We start from the raw sequence: 14,327 nt of genomic DNA, 5'->3' as shown, positions 1-14,327 counted from the left end.
TCGATCATATTGGTCAGTCTTTCCTAGCAATTTCAGTTCCATATTCACATCAAATAGAAAAGTCCACAATGTAGCACTGTTCCTCCTCCACTTATACTCATTGATGTACAATAGAGGGAAATTCTTTAAAATTATATCAGAGACATGATCTGGGTAAATCAAAATAGCATGGACAAAAGATAGCATGGACAAAATTATGAGTACTCTTAATAGGGCCAGATGCTGACCTCAGATGAACCAAAGTAAAAGTACTTCAAGTACTTCAAACTGAAGAAAACTGAAGTCCAGATGTAGCTGGTTTGAATGAATGTGAAATTATGCTTTTTCTTCTGACTCTCACAAGAGATCAACTTAAGAGCTCCCCATTAACCTAAATAAAGAGTTCTGATTTAAAATTTAAAAAAAGTGGTGTAATAATTGTCCTCATATGACCAGTATGAACATCAGTAAGCCCACACACCCACCCGCAACAGTATAGCTCCTCATTATTATTATTAAGGAGGCCCCATTTTTGGAATGTGTCTGCACATCTCCAAATTTTCCTCCATGTGCATCAATTCATATGCATAAATGTCAGTACATACTTAAGTCATGGTAGGGTCAGGGTCATGATCTTCAGCACAGGGAATTTAAGCATGTGGTTTATTTAGGATAAAAGATATGCAACTTTATATCTGTACATTTCAAGGTGGTGAGGAGAGATTGAATGTTGTGAAATTCTGACTTGTCTCATCTGCTTGCCTGAAATGGGCAGTAGACTAGTTAATTGGGGGGGAAAAACCGCTAAGACCCAATGAGCAGAACAGGATATAATTACTATCAAAAGTTAAACTTGGGATGACTCTTTTTCTCTTTTGAGCTGCACATGTTGGCTCACTTGTTTTCCGTGATCAACCCCTTAACTATCTCCTCATGTAGAAACCTGGCATTTTGGACTAAACAAACCAGAAAGTCAGGGTTAGTGAAGAAGTCCCACCACTTTAGCGTCCAAAAGCATCCCAGCTTTACTCACCCCATTAGTCCCCTTGGCAGAGATTCACACTCCTTTGAGATGCGTTTTCAAGCACCTGTCTCTCCAGTCTCACTTGCGTTTTAAATGTTGTTCAAGCGTATCCATTTAAAGTGCACTAAGTCAAGGGAGCATCTCTAGCTTAATCAACAGGCCTATCCAGGACTTCAAAGGCCAGGAAGTAGGGCGGCTCTGTGTCAAGTCAATCAGCAGCACAACTGTGTCAGCGAGTCTGGGAGCCAGAGAGCACCACCGAGTCTGGTCTGTATCCAGCCGCGGCAACCAAATCCTTCCAGCTGCGCCCCTCACTTCCACAAGGGGTGCTGTAACATCAGGGCTCTCACCAGACCTCAAAACTGAGGCACGGCAGAGGCCACTGTTCAGAAAGACAAAGACCAGTGCTGGAGGAGGTATTTAGCCAGCTGAGCAAGTAGGGTTTCGGACTCAGACAGAAATAGCTGGTGGGAAGCAGGCTCATAACTAAATTCACATGGGTTGCTCTCCTTGTCTTGTCTATGGTTGAAGTCGGAGAGACTTCCTGCAGAGCAGAACCTGCTGTTTCTGGCCAACTGGTTTGGTGGAGTAAGCCCAGGAGATAACAAGGAGAGTCTCGGATAGAGTTGGTCAGGAATCCATCGACTGAATGGTGTTTTCCATTGAGAAAAATATAAATGCAAGTTCGTTTTCTTTTTTTGTGGAAATGTATCTGGTTCAAAGAAACTGCTGTTGAGACAGTTTCTCAAGTCCAGAGTGGAATTTCTTGTTAAAACCATAAGAAGAGCCTGCGGCCCTTAGGAGTGCAGCATGATTTGGAGTAGGGGCATGAGCCTGCGACTCCCCCCTCTCCATAGTAACTGCCTTGTCCAACCGGCTATAGTGCCAATCAACTTCTGTCCTCTCCCTGCCCCTTCCTTTCTTGGGGTTGTTCTACGTCAAATAAGTAATTAAACATTCATTGAACCATGGAGACACTGTCTGTACATTGGGAGCATTTTGGGATATGAGCTGTGAGTCCTGGATTCAGTCCTTGCTCCAAATCAGGCAGGGCAGGAACTTGAATGCCTCTCCCATATGCCAGATGAGTACCCTATCCAGTGGACTGCAGACTGTTTGGGGGGCTTTTCCTCTCAGTGAGGGGGATTATTCGTGTGTGTGAGAAAATATTGATCTCGGTTTTGTCCCATTGTGAAGTGAAACCCAATTCTGGGACCTCAAAATGTTCCAGAATCAGAATTCTTGTTTGCTGGCCAGCTGTGCTATTGGGTCACCTCAAACCCAGATGCGCTCTCTCACTTTCTCTCTTCCTCCCCACCCCCTCTTTCATTATCTCCTCTCTTGCTCTTTGCTCTCATCTCTGTTTCACCAGCTTCTTTTCCCCTCCTTTTCCTCATTCCTTACTCTTTCCATTTCCAAACAGCAGCACTATTAGTGACAGTTTCCATCTGGTTGCTATCTCTCACATACTAGCTGTAGTCTGGGAAACTCTCCATATTGTCTTCTTCCCCTATTTCCTTTGTGACTCTGGCAAGTGTGGCTACTGCTCTTAGAACAACTGGCTAAACAGTGATAGTAGTCCATTTTGCCCAGAAATGGAATTTATCACCATGCCAGGTAAGTGGTACTCAATCAGCCAATTTGTCTTTATGGCCCCTAGATATTACAGGCATGACATCGCCCACAGTATTCAATTAATTAGGTTTATTTTTGGGCTACACCTTACTGTAGTTGCATGAACTCTCAGATGAATGAGAGTAAACCAAAGTAACTGGTCCAGATCTAACTGGCTTGACCGAGATGCGAAACTGTGCCTTTTTTTTTCCCCCCAGACCCTCCTGGGAGATCAACTTGCATTTTAGGCAGCAGCTCACTTCAGATACACCTAACAAACATTAGTTATTAGCTCAGTTAAAAGAAACATATAACAGATATATACAGGAGCCTAATCTCAAATGCATTTTTTTAACATTAGGATTTGGCACAGCAAAATGAGAAGAGACTAAAACATTCAGCATGGGGCATACAGCATATGTTTTTAAAGGAAGTGATATCACTGAGCGTTTAGTTGCTAGCATGAAGAATTTTATTAACCCATTGGGTATTTGAACCCTTTGGGTTCATGTTTCATTTATTAAAATATAGTTGATTAAAATATGTGCAGGGATGATCACCTGAATAAGCTGCTGGCCATTAAGTAAAATTGATCTGAAGTCTCATGTATGTACACACATGGAAGAATATTTCTTACACATATATACTGCATTTCTGTTGCAAGGCAGGAACACAATTAAGTCACCATGACTGGAAAGATTACACATACAGTAAGTAAAATGAGATGTTCAGAATGTGCTGAGGAGTTTCTAAGAGTCTGGGAATAGAACACAGAAACTGTGTATAGTCATGCAGCTAATGAGCAATAAATACACACTGGCACACCCTCATCAATTTTAAAGTCCTGGTATGAAAAGAATGTAATTAATTAGGATACGTTGATTTATAAGAGGTGACATAACAAGATTGATAGAGAAATCTTTTTCTTCCAATCTGTCATGGTTTCTTTCTAGAAGGCGGCCCAATATTTGACAACACCCATTCTTGGAAATTTAGAAAGAAATCCTGTCCACATTTGTGCTTTTTATATCATGTAGTTCTTTTAAAGCCCTAGTTTGAATTTGGTATTTGTATATTCAAAAGGACATGGTATTCCTGCCGGCTCAAGAGAAGAATTCAACCTGTTCAAAGTGAAATTAAAATTTAAAGAAACATTTTATAGTTTATTAAATAAAAAAACCCTCTGCCCCGTGATTCTCCTTTTCTCTTCTCCCCCCCTTAGATACAATTTCTTTTTGTAGCTTGGTGCTCAGAGAGTCTGCTAAAAAGACAGGATTGTAGCATTTGTTGAGTCAAGACGTTTAATTTTTTTCACTTACATAATGATCCTTTTTTCCCCTCCAGCCACTTGAGTTTTGTTTATGCTGCTTGAGCCCTAAACTAATAGATGAAGTCTCTTCACTGCCAAGAGGACGACTTCGGCACTAGACTTGATGAGCCAAAGAAGGCTATATTCATTTTTAAGGACACAGGTTATTTTAAAATACATCATTTTAGAGCTGTAACACATTAAATGCATTAAAGCAAACAACTGCCATTGCAAAGGCTACCAGACTTTTAGAAAAAAAGTGCCACAGCTTTATTCTCTTTCTGAGCATTTGACTTTTGCTGGGGGCCACGTAACTTCCATGACAATTCTGGTTTATATTTTATTACTTCTAGGACACGCGGTTGAAATAATTAGAATTCAGGAAATTATCCACAAAGATAGAGAGTCACGAGGTAAACTCAATATCATTAATTGATTATAAATGGTTAGGTTTTAGGAAGGGGGAAAATGTCCAAATACATTACTTTTACGCCTTCAAGGAAAGATGAATGAGAAGTTCAGCCACTTTCACTCAAGCTAGGCATGTAAACCTTGTACTAGTGACTGATTAGCAATATTTTCTTCTCTCTTCCAATTACAAAACAAGAACATTTCACTTGAGCAAAACCACGCACTCACCAGTGTTTCTCAAACCAGAGCTTTGGGTACTTGGTCAGGGAGAAAACAAAACAAAAACAACAGTTCATATAATATGATCCATATTCTACCACATGCACACAATACAAAAGCTATGTTTGATATATGCCACATTAGCATTTTTCTATTGTAACTGAAAGCCTTTTGTTCTGTTGAGATTATACTAGGATTTGCTTTCGTTTTGCATTGTTTCACTTTACACATCACTAACATTAGTAGCGCCTAATAAGCATCCACCTTTCCCCCAATATCATTTGATGCATGTTCTTCAAAAATCTTCAGATACCATATATACCATTTGAGAAGTGGCCTCTCTAAACCCCTAATACTAGAGATAATGAAAAGTATGTTTCTCTAAAAACACTGCCTGGTAATAGCGAAGTGTCATAAGCAAAATGTCTTACAGCTTTAAATCCTGCCCTTGGTATGGTGTCTGTAATGGGCTTCCCTTCCTCCTTTTCTGCGTTGCAGATTCACATCTGTTTCTCTGCATTTTGAAACTGTGTTCATTTTTCACTGCTGCCCTTTGTCCCACACTTACTAGCTCTCGCCAAGGGCTTCATTTCACTTATTCAATAAGCGAGAGGCACTGCAGACTGGAGGGAGCTTTAGGACAAAGCTCAAACTTCTATTAGGCCTCAACAAAAATGTTTTTGTTCCCCATCAAGGAACTTTTTCCCTCTTGCTTGTTATTGTTTTAATTAGGGACTGATTTTATTTTATTTTATTTTTAGTGTAAAATCCACCAACAGCTCGCAATTTCAAAGGAACATCATTAGAATCACTTTGAAAAGCAATATAAATTAAAAAAAAACAAACCCCAAACAAACAGGCCACAAAAACCATCTGGGATCAAAGTCATTTCATAATTGGGAATCTCCTAGCTCTTCATCCTCTTGTTCTGAGACAGAGGTTGTATCTGCAAGTACATGCATCATCTTTCTATCCTCTTTTTTTCCCTTATTAAAGACCCAGAGTCCAATATAAGTTGCCTACAGCTGTACAACCATCTATTGGGTGGAGGGGTGGGTTAACCTGTATGATGTTGTCTCCTCGACTTAATTTTAAATGTGCACTAAGGCCACGCTACACGGCAAAATTGGCAAGTAAGCAGGGCCTCCTAGTAAACACCTTACTGTAATGTCTGGGTTATTCCCTTTAGCGTCTCCTAATTGCTGTATTTTACCACCCAACAAAACTAAAAAGACAAAAAATAAAAACCCACCTATATTTTCCCAACAGAGGATTCTGACATGTTAACAAGTTTACTATATCCTGTTGCCAATCTAAACACACAGCAAGTTCTTCTTTGGAGCAACAGAAGGGCGGGGGCGGAGGGAGGGAAGGGAGGAGAAAACACTTTTAACAGTTAATTATTGTCCCAGCAACGAATGTCTGAACATGAAATAAACAATTTAGCTCTTATGGCTACATGCCTTAGGTCACCAGTACACACAGGGGTTTTTTTGTTTTGTTTTTATTGTTAAATCATCATCCTTTTATGCTGCCAGTCATACATACATACACACACAGATAGATAGATAGATAGATATATACACACACACACACACACACACCCTGTACAACTCTGAACTTTAGATAACATGCATCCCTGTTAACTGCTCAGACTCAGAATATCACTGTTCTTTAAGGGCAACCTAGTTCTTTTCCTGGTACACTTCCGAACTATTTAAACTACTACCCCTTGCCAATAGAGATGCTCATCTGCTCCTGTAGCCTCTCTCATGCTTGCATGTGTTTCATTAGTAATTACTTTCTCTTTTACAACTGAAGGCTTAAAAGGATTAGAACATAAAAGTCAACAACACATGTACTTTTATAATCACCGCAGCTGAAGAGGACCAGGTTGAGTTTTATGGGTTTGTTGGTTTAGTGAATCTCCTCAGCCATATATTTCTTTCAAGTAATATTCTTTGGGCCAGTATAAAAGACCCTGTGAGGAACCAGTATACTGCACATGCATGGTGGGCTGCCACTGTGCCTTCTCCACAAGGAGGAAAGTCCTTGAAAATAAAGATCAAAGGCCCAATCCTCACCTGCCCAGGGCAATGTTGTACACTGGCCAAAGCAATATGCACCGGGTCCACCCCGGTGGAGAGCTTTGGGTAAATTGCTTAAAGAAACTGAGGCAAAAAAGAAGTTATCTGTAAAACAGGGATACAGTACAACATCACTAGAGAGCACTTTGTATCTAACATTAAGACTCTGGATTTTATAGCTTTTACATTCGAAAGTAGCCACTTCTCCCCAGAGTTTCCACTTCAATTTACTAAGAAAGAAACTCCTGGATCAAAGCATGGCCAGGAACAAAATTACACTGCCTAGCTGACATAGCTATGCCGGCAAAACCCTCGCTTTAGACATAGCCGTGTGGGAAGAAGGCAGCTTCTGCCAACAAAGGTTCTTCTGTTCTGGGAGGCTGATGCAACTCTCAAGGCAGAAAAACCCTCTTTGGTCATCATAAAGTGCCAATGTTTTGTCGTGTAGACAAGCCCTCGGTGAGGAACTGGTATTCCTATCGGCCTAACTTTTCTCAGGTGCCTCTCACACCAAGATCACTAAATGCATTTGGGTTTCTTCTCTTAAGATAGTTTTGTAGCTGTTACTACCATGCTGCTCAGTCAGACTCTTCCCACATAAGAGAAGGACGAGTTCTTGGTTTCAGGCTCCATTTTAGACCACAGAGGCCCAATCTTCCTTACATCCAAAACATGTGTTTGTTGTCTCTTGCTTGCTGCAGAGGGTTTTAAGCGTTATGGAATTTTAAAGAGCTGCCCAAGTTTATTTACAGTTGGCCCATTCTCTGGCAATAAAAGCCCATAAGTCAGAGTGAACAACTGGTGACATTAATGAGGCTTCAGAAGAGCAAAACTGGTGGTAGCTCGCCTCTCTTGGGGGGAGGTGTTGATGATGGAAAGGAGAAACTTAATATTTGTGAAATTACATGAGACTGGATAAGCAAGATGCCTAAGACAGACTGAATCCATCTCCTTAATTATTTAGGGGGATTTGTTTAAAATTAGAACCTGATTTTTTTTTCTATTTTCCCCCGCACTCCTGCAGGACACCAGAAACCGTAATGCTAAAAAAGCCTTAACCACTGTTCTTCTGTGAGCTCAGACTGCACAAAGAGCCTAGTGCCAGATACTTGAATTCAGTTCAAGACATTCAAAAAATGCCTGTCCATCTTAGCCTTCTGCTACTGCCTAGAGGACATCCATCAGACAATTTGGCACCCCTAGAATAGCCTCTGTTTATAAGGGATCCTTGATTCAGGCTGTCCGTGGGATGCTGCAGGTCACAGCTGAATATCACACAGTGTTGGGCAGGAGGCATAAGGGTGGGAAAGGAGAAAAATGTGGTGCAGGACTTAAAGGCTGATAATTAAGCCTTTGTAAAGTGTCCCCCAAAATGGAGGCAACTCCGCAATTTTGAAAATTTTGGCCAAGGGTCTTTATGGCCCCATTTTTAATGCAGATTAGCTCCTTCACTGCTAACTTCACTACGAGTACACGGTCCCAAAGCCACCGATCGTAGTCTAGAAAGAACTTCTATGTCACCTGCCCTCACTGCTGACAGCCGATCGGCATAAAGGAGACAAAGTTGTGACAAACACCATGCCACACTGACCTGCTGCTGTGGTGCCAGAAGGAACTCAAGTAAGAGCCTTCATCTGGGGGAAGTCATCTCTCACAGATATCCTGGGGACATAGAGGTGAGGTTTGGGTGGATACACACATACAGATCCCAACCTGCACTTTCTGCAGCTTGGCCAAATGTCAGGACCTGCCCCCATTTATATAATGGAAATAGGACAGTCACATAGATCAGAAAGGCTGCAGTCATTTTTTAAATGAAATTTTAATTTAACACTGAATGGCAAAGAAAGAAATTTGGTGATACAAGCAAATGGAGAGACTCACACCTGTCTACCACTTTGCTCTTCCCCTCTCTGCTAGGGCGAGAATAGCCAGAGCACAGAGACTGAAAACATGCTGCACTGTTGAGGTCGCTTTCAAGTACTGCATTGGCTCCAGGATATTAAAATGTAAGAACAATCTAACACTGGGAGAAATGCACATGGCAATTCCTATAGATCAAAAGGTTCCTAGTCTTGGTTTTCACTAACTACAAAAGCAGATCTTTAGAGCCAGCTCTTCACTTGTTGAATTTGCTCAGGGGATGCCTGCACTTACACCTTACGTTGTATGCAAGGCCGATTAAAAATAGCCAAGGAACAATTAAATCTCTCCCTATCTTTGAGAGCAGGTGGTTTTTCAGCTCTGTTCCATCAAGGGCCTTTCCATTAACATTTAAAGATTTCCAGTTTATTCCTGCCCCCTGTGTGAATGAATCAGCACATGAATATTTACAAAAAAATGCAGAAAAAGGTAATTGTCCTCTTAGTTCTTTTCAACCGAAATATCATTTCAAGATGGAATGATGTTAAAGGTAATTAAAAAGGATTCCAAAGGGACAAACGCATCCGCAGCTCACCCGTATGGCAGCACAATGGGCCACCACTGTGCGACTGAGCAGGCCTGATGGCACTTTATTTAACACGTCTATCTTGCCTTGATGAGCAGCTCATATTGTGAATCACAAGGAAGACCTACTACAGTACAAGTAATGCTGACAGACACAGTCTGTGACTGTTCATAAAAGGGAAACAGCGAGAGCTCTCTGCAGAGCAGGACACTGTCCCACTCCAGCTCAGCATGGAATCAATATGTTTCTAGATGAATTCACGAAGGAAGTTTGCTGGGGGGTGGGGAGGAGAAGCAGTATGCACTGATAAGAACTACAACAAGAACCAGCCTAACCTCACAGGCAAACTTCGCCATGAGCAAGGATAAACCAGGCTATTAAATCATAAGACCAGCTTCTCCCTTCATAAGATATTTATACCAACATGGGTATTTTTTTTAAACGGTGTCATGCTACACCTTGCACCTCTATTAGTACTTGCTTTCATTCCAATTAGGGTACCAATAAAGACAAATGACTGTGGCAGATTCAATGCATTTTTACTTGTCAAATACAATGCGCATACTTCCCTTCATGTGCAGCTGGCTGTTAAAGTAACTAGCTGCAGTGGCTCCTATGCTGCAGCTAAGTGTTATTATATTATGTCCATCCAGTTCCTTTTCAAGGAGTTGGGCTCACCAAAGAGGCTCTCAAAAAACTGAACAACACCCATTCTTTCTTATTTTTGATTCTCTCTGGACATCCCCTTCTCAGCCTAAAGCAGCTCAGGGGTGGACAGACTAAAGGAAATGAACAACACACCCAAAAAGCTTGCTTTCTCTAAAATCAACACACATTGCAAAAAGAGAAGGGAAGGAGGAAAAATGAAACAGTTTTAAAAATAGTTGATGTCCAAGAAACTCCAGAAAAAGAAGGAAGCAGCATTTGAAACATACCTTGCATGGCTTAATTTCCTCACTCATATGTCAAGTCTATTATCTGAGCACTTTTTGACAACCAGGAGTGCTGACATCATGTCAGAAACCTAGGCTAGCCAGACAACAGAGTCTCAACAGCTCCCCTGCTGCACACACCCCCAGAATCTGATTTTGATCCAACTTGGCTCCCACAGAGCAGTGGTATCAGCGTCCAAAAAAAAATCATATAGCAGCATGCATTAAGGTGGAAAGTCTGTTTTTGGTATCCTCCTTATTTCAGGTAAGAGGAAGTGGGGTGTATGAACACTTGAACCCGCACGTGAGCAGGAAGCAGGGTGGGGTTTTGGAGTTTGGGGGGTTTTTGCATGTGGAGTGACGTGTTCTGAAAGAGCCATATTAGTCAATTCTACATTTATTCGTGGTCATGATGCCTTGGAATTGTATTTATGGTCTCCTTCAGGTTTTCAAAGTGCTTTACAAATGCAAATGAATTAAGCATCTAATACCCTGGGCAGGTAGGCAAGCAGCATTAGGAGATACATAGAGAAACCGAGGTACACAGAAGGATGTACCAATCTGGCTATGCAGTGATGGAGCTGGGATCAAACTCCTTGCTTTTCTAGTGCCCATATTTGTATTCTGAGCAACATCATAATACCCACAGCCTTAATGGTTTTGGGAAGGTGGGGGGTGGACGAGAGAGCAGAACAGCAATCTCTGTTACAACCACGTTAAGTATTGTATGGCTTATAAGAAATACACCAAGAATTATCTAGACTGAAGCTGCCTTACTGGATCTGTACCAAAAAAAAAAAAAATCTAGTAGGTTCAGCAAATCTAGTAAATGGAGGGGGAAGCCCATATTCTGGAACATGCTGCCAATCATAATCAATACCTTTTACATTTGTGAATGGATGTGTGTGCATGAAATATACCTACAGAGCTTTTTATGATTCCCACAGCACCATGCTTTCCATATAAACCTTTCCCTGATCAGCTCTGTTTTCATTTGCATTCCAAAGTTTTTTATGCTTAGGGGGAAAAAAATACACAGATCCTTTTGCAGGCCAAAATACATATTTAGGTATTTATTTTATGAAGGGTCCATACAGGTTGATACAACTACTATAATTCCGGATACCGTCTTAAATATAAACTCATAATACATCATTTTAAATATCACCGAATTAATTAAAAACTATATATGAAATGTTTGAGAGTTAACCTTTTGACACTTTTTATATCATTCCATGGAAGTCTTGTTTGACTTTTAATTTGTTTGCCTCTTTTGATTAAAAATTTTTGTTATAAAGTCTATCGTGCTTCAGAATTTCAGTCTGTACAGAAACAGAAAGTATCAGCTTGCTAGACACTGGTTGAAAATTTTCTACTTATTTTAGGAGTTTTTTTAGATGAGAATATGCCTATTTATTTAAATGGGTGGAGAGAAATATCAACAGAGAAACTGATAGGCACACAGGAGGCTGTTTGCCCCCTCATTCTAAATAGACTTTAAAGCTGAATAAACACCTTGGAAAAGCGCAAGCAACATGCATCTCTCTTGGGTTTTGAACCTGACCTCCTAAAGTTAAAAATGCATATTTTGAGACTAATCCCTAAACCCTTACTCACACATACAGGCTTGTGATCTCAGGTCTGCACACACTGTGGCATAGCTAGCAAAGCTGGGACACAAGACCTGACTGAAGCTGGTCAATTTGTTGTTTTGCATATACAGAACGAAACAATTTTTATACATTCAAATTCTCCTAGGCAGCCAGTTTTTCTAGTCAGCACAATTTCCTCTAAATGTTCCCAGGCAACTCATATAAAAAGTCAAAGGGTTGGGTGGTCATGTCAGGATTTTTTTTCACCCCATGTTCAGGGTGACTTGTATTTTATTAACATATGTAAACAACTAATAGCAGTTAATGGCTGCACTATTTAGCAAAAAGCAGTTTAACTGTTTGAAAGTATGACAGATCAACACAAATTACAAAAAATGGGGAAACCATTTTAGGAATAAAATGTCCCTGGACATCATAAAGCAGAAGCCTTCCAGGGCCGGAAATTTAAAACCTGATTTGGTCCTGTAGCAAACAGAGTTTCTGATACAGGTTTGGAGGGGAGACAGCCAGGGAACTCCAACACTCAAAAAATCACCAGTCTCATCAGAGACATTTCAGCTCCACAAAGCCCTCAGGCTCCAAGGACCTAATCTTCACACCGATTGTGGAACACCTAAAATTGCTGCCAGGGTGGCTGCCTGTGGGATTTCAGGACTTTTTACTGAGCTCCTCCCCTCTGCCCTGGCTTGCAGCTAAAAGTTGAAAGGCCATCCCATCTGCCATGTGTCTGACTGCATGTTCTTTATCAGGGGCAGGGGAAGTGGGGCTGGCGTAGCAGCCTGTAGAAAAGGAAGGAAAGGAAGGGTTCACCCTGGTGAAGTAATTGCAGTGGGACTCTGGACTCGCTAATCGCAGAGGGAGGAGCATGCTAGAATCTTACTTTAAAAAATGGTCCCCTTAGTCCTTTGTTGGACGAAAAGAAAAAAAAGCCTTTAAAAAACCCAGCTGGTTTGTGCCAGGGAACTCTGGACACCAGAATATGGAGATATTCTGTAAGTTGCAATTCCTTATACAAGGAGGTCTGCTCAGCCTTTAGTTTTTGGAGAAAAACTTCTCTGTCCACATGGCTAGAAATGGTTCAAAAGGGATTTAGGAGTAGAAATCCTATGGAAATTCAGTGGCTGGGATCCTAATCCCCCTAGGCACTTCTGCAAATTTCCCCCTACGTTCCTTACAGGGTCACTTCAGTTTTGCAGTATGCATGCACACACTCGCTCTCTTCTCATAAATACCTACCAGAGAGAGACCTTACACTGTCTGGGGGTCCTTCATCTACCCAAGACTGCGACAGCTACTGAGTTCCCAGGGTAACACTCTGCTGAATAACCTCAGCACTTCACAGGATCAGTCCCTTCTGTACATCGTGGGCCTCCAGCCCTGAACACACAATTACAGGAGATAAGGAAGAAACCAAATGCAGAAAACGCAGGTCCTAGCTGCGCCCCTGGTGCAAAGGACAGGCGTGTAGATTATGAGAAGGAACCATACCCCTACACTTTGGGCACTCCCTGCCTACTGGAATGCCTCCTGAAGGATGATGGCATTGGGTGCAAAGTAGAACAGACCCCAGGCAGCACAAGCAGCGTTCACAATGGGGCGTGTTATGTAGGGAAGCCGATAAACATAGTTTAACACCACTAGTGCATTGCACTGAGAATCTAAGCCAAGACTTTCGTTCATGTGCCTTGATGTTAAAACCTACCGTCCTGGAATGAACCACACAGGGCAGCGCACCTGCATGGACAAAGCTGGTTATACGCCATTACTTTTTTGTTTTGTCACTTTAAGGATGGGCTACCTACTTTTGCATAGCAAAGCTACAAAATGTTGCTATACTGAAAATATACATCTGCAAAGCACCCAGGAATTCCATGTGCAAAGGCTCCTAATGCAGGCCAGCCTGGACTTTTGTAGTGGAGGGAAGGAGGAGGGAAAAAAAATGTATCCCTATTACACAGCGCAGTCTGCCCTTAGGGCAAAACAAAAATATATGGATTTAAAAATAAATAGATTCCTCCTCCTCCCCCCGCCCCCTCAACTCAGGATAAAAGCCAAGACAGAACATAAGCTTAAATGAGAAGGGAAAAAAGTGGAGAAATCCAGTCAACGTAACAGTGGGTACAGTAGATTTGCAACAGCATAAAGTTTGCCACCATCCCTCTTTCTATCCATCAAAGGAAGAATCCTTGGAAAAAACTTCCCCGTCTGTCTGTGGAAATCTTGTTCTGAGAACCTCCTCTGTCTTAATTTAAAGTTTATTGTACACAGGAGACGGTTCTTTGCTAGCAACGTATGCACAGGCTATCGGGAAAGATCTCTCTTTTGTCCATACAAATGTTATTCACAAGGTCTCAAGCTCTCTTGCCTGATAGAGTATTGATCCCCTGGAGTGCAAAGTCCGGCGTGCCATTAGTCCAATCTGTTTTCAAGCTGACACAATCCCATCATTTGTCATCTTCTCCTGTCCTGCTGTGTTTGTTTAGGAGCAGGATATTTGCTTTATCTGTCACTTTCCAATCCTCACTGTATTCTTTACCTGACGTGGAGTTTATTGGGTCCACAGTTTTCTCAGAGTCATTAATAAGGGAGATTATGATGTGCTGATGGGATCATTGAAAAACAATGATGTATATTGCTTGGGTGATGTTTATGAATTAGCTTCACAGCATGTTTTTAAATTGGGGCATATT

At 41.4% G+C, this 14,327-nt stretch overlaps 1 protein-coding gene across 18 annotated transcripts in view; it reads right to left on the bottom strand.

The window, feature by feature from the left end:
- The window catches only part of PRDM16 (PR/SET domain 16), a 459,271-nt gene that overhangs the window by 376,556 nt on the left and 68,388 nt on the right, over positions 1–14,327 (bottom strand). Inside the window, exon 2 of one of the 18 annotated variants that reach the window (XM_025212022.1) lies at positions 8,235–8,305. The exons of the other annotated variants lie outside the window; for them this stretch is intronic. The gene's annotated coding sequence lies outside the window, so the exon portion shown is untranslated. The remainder of the gene's footprint in view (positions 1–8,234; positions 8,306–14,327) is intronic. 18 annotated transcript variants of the gene reach the window in all.

This window comes from Alligator sinensis, unplaced genomic scaffold (genome assembly GCF_000455745.1).
Source record: "Alligator sinensis unplaced genomic scaffold, ASM45574v1 scaffold366_1, whole genome shotgun sequence".
NCBI classification, from domain to species: Eukaryota; Metazoa; Chordata; order Crocodylia; family Alligatoridae; genus Alligator; species Alligator sinensis.
Note: the sequence above shows the minus strand (reverse complement) of the source record. Positions and strands in the feature narration are given on the sequence as shown.